This window comes from Aythya marila, assembly GCF_965140915.1.
Source record: "Aythya marila genome assembly, contig: HAP1_HAP1_SCAFFOLD_190, whole genome shotgun sequence".
Taxonomy (NCBI): Eukaryota; Metazoa; Chordata; class Aves; order Anseriformes; family Anatidae; genus Aythya; species Aythya marila.
Window position 1 is genome coordinate 138,672 of NW_028137453.1, and position 8,405 is coordinate 147,076.

The following is an 8,405-nucleotide window of genomic DNA, read 5'->3' on the forward strand; positions in this document are numbered from 1 at the left end:
CCCTTAACGCGACACTACTAGACGAAGAAGATGACAGGGCTTGCATGCACTGCATTAGGCTTTGCATGTGAAAACACCCCCAAATAATTTCACGTACATTTAACGTTTTTAAAGGGAAAAAAACAGGAAGGTGTAGTCTCTCTGTAAGCTACAGCCCTACATAGTTAAGGCATCAGCATTCATTCCTTTGCTTGATAGCAAAGTATGAACATACAGAAGAGTTAAATATTTTCTTTGCATTCTTAAAGGCGATTTTTCAGACTTGGGCTTCAGTTGTTGGAGTTGAAGAGATCAGTAGACATCCTTACTTTTACGTTAAGACCAAAATCTTTATCTAAGATTGTGTTATCGAACGCAACTAAACTCCCACCCCCACATGTTTTTTTTTGTAACTTCGCAATGATCTTGCTGCAGTCCCACTCTGATGGTCTTTCAATAACATGCAAACTGCCGTGGCAGATTCTGTTACAGTGCTTTTCTATTGACAGTGTGCCTAACACTCAAGGTAAAGCCCCTCATTTCGCAGTGGGGACATAAAGTGTTTCTTTGGACCCTGCTGCTTCTGTTAGTACTCATTTTTTCACAAACTTGTTGAACCTGAGCCGTGCCTACTGAGCCAACGAATGCTTTGATGACACAGTATTTTGTCAAAGCAGTTTTGCTTCTTGGAGCTACAGAAGCAGCTCTGGCTACGTGATAGGGAATTGTGCTGCATTGGCAAAACCAGACTTAGCTACAGACTTACAACACTTGCTAACTCGATCTATTTCAAATCTCATTTTAACTTTAAAGGACAATCAGTTTTGTGGCTCCTGTCTTACTAATTTGCCTTGTTTTGCATGGAAGGGCAGCCTGTGAATGTTTTGCTTTATTGCATGCTTCAAAAAAAGGCTGAGGAAGAGACTGGAGGAACCTTTTCTATTCTATGGACTTTCCCCCGAGAGTGTGGAATTGCAGGCTACTTGGATGAATGTTCCAATGTGAGTAAGGGAGCAGACCTCAGCCAAAGGAGGTGGAATCCTTGCTTAATAGTAAGTATCAGTGTGGGGACATCTTTGCTTAACGGGAGCCATTTAAACTCTTCATAGAAACAAAATAAGCTGGACATCTTATGCTTGGAAAGCAGTATGGTTACACAGCGGCTAACATAATGACTTGAGTCTTCTGCTCTGCAACTTCAGGTTTTGTTTTCAAGCAGTGCATACATCAGTTTAAGCTTTGGACAAGGAGATTTGCAATGCAAATAGTGATAAACCAGAATCAGCGGCGCTGACGAGTGTAATGGTGAAATGCAGCAAATCAAGTATTCCTGGAGAAATGTGAGATTACAAAACTAGTAAGCCATGAAGCACTTTTGTTGTTGTTGTTGGTTGTTTTTTAAATCAATTCTTATATGCTGAAATAGCACCTTCAAGAAAATCTGTTTATCTAGCCAGGTAACGGTGTCTCCCTGTAAACAGGAAGGAAATGCCAGGAGCAGCCATACCTCTTTGCTGTCAAAATAAAGAGCAAGTCGAGGCCAACATCATGCCATAGTGCAAAGGCTTGCTAAGAAAGATCATTCTAAGAGGTCTGCAAGAAAAGATGACTTACTTTGTCATAAGTTTGTCAAATAGAATGGACGAGTTAGTAGTCGAGTACCGACTGTGTCCGACTCTACAGCTGCGGCGCAGCTCCAAGTCCCTGTTTTCTCCGTGGACTCGTCTCACAGTTTTTGCACCAGCTCTACTCCTCAATGTTCTGGTGACTGAAACGCAGAAACAAAGGATTTTGAAACAGTGAAGATGGGATTCTCCTTATTTCACCGTTGCTCTTGTAAAATGGAAACAGACAGACAAAAAAGGCACCCTGAAGTGGATTGAGTTTTCTTTACATTTCAGGTCAGAAGTTGGTGTCACAACCACTGCATTCCACTTCTTTATCGCTCTGCACGTTTAAACTGTCTACTTAAAACTGGGACCTGTAGGGAAATTTTTAAAGAGACTGAAAGCTAGCCAGACAAAAACAAACGTGCAACTTTTGTTCCATGCAGGAGGGAAATCTACTCCACTTATTTCTGTCTTGGAAAAGTGAGAACAATCAACACCTTTCTCTAAGGTGTTTTCACTCCATTCATGTCAAACTGTATCTAACAGTGCTCAAAACAAACACTAGGACATTGCAAGCCTCTTCCTAAGAGGTGTATGTTTGATTACTCTGTTTATGCATGCAGCACTTCCATTTCCTGCATTAGGATCTAACAGCTCAAGGAGGGAAGAATCGTTTCAAGAGAAACACCCAAACACCACATAACTCAAACTCGTGCTTTTTAGAAAAAAGCCTGCCCATTGTTTGCCATACAGCACCCTTTGGCACAGGTTGGTTGCTTGCACTGTCATTAAAAGAGCCAAGAGGACAAGGGGAAGGGAAGAGCTACACCGCTGTGCTGCTAGGATCACAGCTAAGGTTTACTTTTGTGCTTGCCAGCTATAAAACTGAGTTTGAACTTACCAAGTATCGATTTACTTTGCACAATTAGAACAGTTTGCTTTGTGCCTACCAAGCTGCAATTCACACTGCTCCCTCCCCAAGGAATTCATAAAATCTCCTATTTGCACCTACCTCTCTTCACAGAAAAGTCACTGAGGAGTGAATTCAGCTGACTACAGAAGGCTTTGGGGCCAAATGAAAGCCATGGAGTGACCAAGTGCCATCCTCTTCAGTAACCTGCGCAAATAGGTATCCCGGGGACTTACAGCCACTTACCTGTGCTATATTCTTTTTTTTTGTTCCAATTTTAGCTTTCTCAACTGCCTACATTAAGAAAGAGGACACGGCAGAGAAGGGAGAAAAGACTTGTTGTATTAGACCCATCAAGGATGGGAAATTTCACCATGTTTACAAGCCAGTGCTCCATGGTATACAAAGAGAAGCCTGTAGGCCTCACGCAGGATCCACATCCCAAGTCTGTTGCGTGCCATATACACGCGGTTCTGTATGTACCCACATTTCCTAGCTTGCTCATGTTGAATTCTCAAAATTATGAGCAATAGCACCCAAGTGGAAAAGATACATGTCCTGGTTTCAGTTAGGACAGCGTTAGTTCTCCTCCTAGTAGCGGGTAGGTTGCTATGTTTTGGCTTAGAATGTGTGAAAGGATGTTTAGAAGAGTGCTGATACCACCCCGATGTTTCAATTGCTGCAGAGCAGTACTTACAACAAGCCAAGGACCTTTCGGTGTCTCACTGTCCTACTGGCGATCAGAATCGGCGCACAGCAACAGCTGCGAGGGGACAGACTCATGATGGCCGACCCCAACTGGCCAAAGAATTCTATGCCTTATGGCAACACGCTGCACCATGGATAGGGCGGGGCAGCCGGGCTGCTAGGGGTTACGCTGGGCACTGGTCAGCGGGTAGTGAGCAACTGCATTGTACATCACTTGTTTTGTACACATTACTAGTAGCAGTACTATCATCATCACCATCATTATTATTATTTTCCTGTCTTAATAAACTGCCTTTATCTCAACTCGCGGGCTTCACTGTCCCGTTTCTCTCCCCCATCCCAGAGAGGGAGGTGGGAGGGTTGCAGAAGGGCTGTGTGGTGTTTAGCTGCCGGCCGGGTTAAACCACAACAACACCTCAAAGGGGTTGGGGAAAAAAACAGGTTTTTTTAGAAAAGCAGAAGACTTTCACTGAGAAGAGGGATTCTAGTTTTAAGGTACTGGTACGCCATCAGCATGCTCATAGGCCTCTGCTGATTTTAGCCGGAGGTTTATCAGGCCACAACTCACTGCACATGCTTTCTCTCTTGCTTTTCAATCTACAAATCGAACAGAGATTGAACATATAGAAATACAGTACCTTGAAAAGCATCTTCTCTTGACATTTCCCCTCAGTACCGCCATACTTTCTTCAAAGCTGGAGACTGAACACCGCAGGATGCTTTTGCTCATTGATCTTAAACGGTGTCTGTTGAAACATTCAATACTGGGAGAAGAATAATCCTAGGGAAAGAAGGAAACAAGAATATATTTATGTGAACCACGTAGACTCAGATAAAGAAATTCTGCCTCACGCAAGTTTAATTGACCCTCCTGACTTGGTAGTGGGGCAACTAATGGCAGGCAGACACTGAAACGCTGCTGTGCTCAAGAAAAACCGGGAGAGAAAAAAAAAAAAAAAAGCTTTCAAAACTAAAGCTTCCCTTTCCCCACCGTTTTCTTGTGGATAACTTAAGCTTAATATCCTTGGCAAAAAGATATTGCAGCAAAACCTTTCACATAAACTTAGTGTTTCGTGAAAAACTACAACAAAAACAAAAAACTTTATATTCAAATGAATTTAAATTAAAAAAAATAAACTAATTAATTTAAATTAAAAAAAAAAATAATTCAATTGACTGTTCAGAGGAACAGTCAAGCTTGACATTATACATCCTAGAATTAAAATCTAGTTTGAGTTTTTCTCCCATCTCCAGACCTTGCTAAAGATGCTTATTAGGAGCTCTGTCAAAAAAAGTGTAAGGCTTGTTATATCAAAGCTTCGAACCCTTCTTACTGCCCTTGACCTTCTTCACATTGCTGCTCCTACAAGGGTGAGCACTATCATTTTTAGTACGGGAGGGAAGCTGTGATATCCTTGAGTGGGGGGTCGTTCTGTTTACAAAATGAAGTTCCAGTAAGAGTACATCAAATGAACCAACTTTCTTTGAACTTTAATTCATCGCTATATTGAATGAATGACCTCTGGATTTCTCTCTCCCATTTGGAAGTCAATTTGAAAACAAACTACCTCTGCCATAAAGAGCCAGGCATCAGAGACACCTGTTGCGCCTCAAGAACAGAGAAGGTATGAACGACAAGAGCAGCTGAATAAAATGCAACTTGCCATTAGAAATGGGTGTACTGGCATCTACAGGTGCCGCTGGCATCTCCTCATCTGGTTTCTCGTCTTCAGTAGCAGGGTTCTGCTGTGGTGACTTGGAGTTGTCGCATGGAGCACACGCTGCAGAGGTGCGACCTTGCAAGAAAGAATAGATACCAAAGATCTTCGTCGTGCATTTTCAGTTACAAATGCAGAGACAAGTCTTCAAATCCTTAGCGTTAAAGCACGTACCTCTTTTCTCACGAGATTCTTTAATTTGTTCACAAAGTCGTCTAAACTCTGTATCCATTTCGTTCCTCACCATTGAATATGCAGTGTCTTGCAAAACATAGGCGCTGTGACTATCTGAAATTTTACACACTTTAACTGAATGTTGTCTACCAACCAATGAAACTGTTTTGATCACAGAAGAAAATTGCTTTCTTCATAGGTTGGTTCCGAAAGGTTCTCTCAGTGAATATTTTCAGCATAACAACATCGAAGTTAATTAAAACAAAAGCACAAGTTCCTTGGGAACACTTATATCACAATTCCATGCCCAAGTAGCAAAATGATAAAATATTTACAATTTGGTAAGAGATGTTCTCTGTGGATGTCCAAAATCATCTAATCCATCCGAAGTCTATTGTGCGCACACAGCATTTATCCATCTATACGTTCGACAGATTTTTTAAACTAGGGCTAAAAAGCACGTCCTCACCTGTAGATCTTTGATCCGGGTAGTACTCTAAGGCATTGTTACAGATTAGATCGATGTCCTTCAGCTAGTCTCCTGCAGCGAGGTACTGGCGCGAGTCAATTTGAGTCAGAACTGTTGAAAGATCCATCGGCTCTTTAATCCTTGTGGCATAGTCAGGTACCTGCAGATCAAATACAAGCATTCAGAGGTTTTCTTAACCTTGCACACTGTCTACCAAAATTATTCTGAAGACTTTAAATAAACGACTTCCTAAAAACTCTGAACATTTGCGATGCATCAGAAGATGCTGAAATTAACCAGTTTGCTTCTCAAAAATGGAAGGGCTCTTTCATTTTTCATTAGAGCGGCCACGAGAGGACAACAAGAAGTAGGGAGGTCAGAAGCACGTGCATGGTAGAGAAGAAACACTGAGGGTGGGAGATTCATTTCACTTTGCTTCAGAAAATCACAACAGTGAAAGCTGAGCAAGCCATCCGGCATTCTCTTTGTTGTTGACATTGAGGAAAAGGTGCATGAATTGCACCTGTGAAGTACCTATTGCAGGCATCTACTTTAGAATGAGATAACTGGGCCCTGAGGTGCTCATTTCTTCCCTCAGACCAGAAGAGGAGACTAATGACTAGTTCAGATGAGGACATATGTATCTGTCTAGATTTTTCACAGCTCAAGAACCTAGGAGAAAAGGGGAAGAAAAGCCAGTGGAGGCCCACATGAAGACGACTTTGCTGATCCCCAGGTATATTCAAGTTACATCTGTCTTTGAAATATACGCCCCTAGTTTAGGCTTATCTCATAAATTAAGGAGAAAAAGGCATCTAAGCAGCCAATTGGAGGAAAAAGAAAACACACTGCACTTATGGTTGATTCCTATTGAGGAGTTCCAGATGAAACAGAGAACAGGATCTCAAAACTTAGTTTTACAAACTGCTGCTCCTATTCCTGTTCCCACAGGAACTGACAGTCCAAGAAAGGGCTTCAGACTTCACTCAAGTACTCCTGTAAATACTGTTTGTAATTATAAGGAAAGATCTCTGTGCTTCTCAGTGCTGTGACACGCCTACATATCAAAGCTTTTTCACGAGCAAACTGTGTTGGCATTTGGACTGGCTTTTTAGAATGAAACCAGGGCTTTCAGCAAATAATCCCATAAGAGACATTTGAGAGTCAGCAGAAGTAAAAGCACTGCCTCTGCTTCTTGCAAAATCCTAACAGTGCAGCCCTAAAAATAAAGTTGAACCTTTCCCAAAACGCTGAGAAATACGAACACTGAGAAGTTACAGACACACACGGATCAGTACTACTTTACCTTCTGTGGGTCAACGGGCTTTGCAAATTCCCTGAAACGTCTGTCAGTGGCAAGTCTGTGAGTAACGTCCCTCAAGAAAATTCTAAGGTCACGCAAGGTATCCTCCTCTTCCTCCTCCAGCATCCCTACTTCTTCCTCTTGTGGCTTCTGAGGCTCAGCTGGTGGTGCTACAGGCACAACTTCCAATGTCCAATCAACTTCAATTCATCAGGAAAAATTAGCCAATTTACAGTACTCAAATACAAGCATACGACAAATTACTGACAGAAAATGACCACCAAAGCAAAGCCCAAAGAGCTAGTAACTTCGATAGGAAAGTTTTAGATGTACTTCTCATATCCTCCTCACCTCTTTTCTTTACAGGAGGCTTAGCCACTTCATTTAGAATTAGGTCCTCAAAAAAAGGCTGCTCTCTCTGCCCTACCAGGCAACTCAATATTGCACACTTCTCCAAATTCCGTATTAAATCATTTTTGCATCTAAAGCAGAAGGAGGAGAGACATTTCAGATTTAAGGCCACAAAAATTCATCTTCTATTCCAAAAAGAAGAGTACCTTTTCAAATTAAGAATAACCTGAAGAACACAAACTGAAAAAAGTTATCTTCCTGGCCTTAAAACGCTACATTTTCACAGGCTGGCACGGCAAATTCAAATATCACCTTTAAGAATCACCTGTAGAATTAAAGCTCGCTGAAGGGATTGTACACTACACTGGTAAAGTAATGGCTTTCACCACATCCAACAGCGCCTCCTTTGTATTTACTTGCCTTGCTGCAGCCTTTACTTAGAACCTTTATGGCTATAGAGGGAAGAGACAGGCTTCAGCAGACAAGTGAGGGCTTTTTGCTGAGTTTTTATTTCTCTCCCAAAAGGTGTCTGAAGTAGCTAGTACCTCTACGTCTTCCTCCATTTTCAAGTTCTAGTATTAAAAGGTAGGTGAGGAATTTCACTACTTATTTTAGAAGAAATTTACAGCCTGTACAAAAACTTCTGTGGGAACTCAAGCACTTTCAAAGCAGTTGATAATAAACACGTCTAGGTAAGACCCGTTCTCTTCCCCCGATGACTGAGACCAAATCATCAGAATGACAACAGCATGGTCCTGTTTTGGGCACCTTCCCTTAATGTAAACTCTCAGAAGTCAATGAAGTTCTGCACGTACTTTTACTACATTTTATTTAGGATTACAACTAGAATTCGATTCCAAAGTTACTTTAGCAGAAATTGGAACTCAGCTTTCCAGCTTGGAAAGCTTTGGCCTATATGAAGAAAGAAAATGATTTACTTATTTTTTTTTTAATCAAAGTGTTTCAATTCTCTACTAAATTGCATTATTAGCAGTTTACCCAACATAGCATGGAATGGCAGACAGTCAGAAGAAATCTCTTCAGTAAAAACATCCTCTTGTCATTTCAAGCACTGCATATTCTTGACTGAACCACTTTGTAGCAATCAGAATTATTGTATTAATTTATTATTTGCATGCGTGAGAAAGGGGTGAAAGTCACTTGCTTGACTCAGAAAAAACCT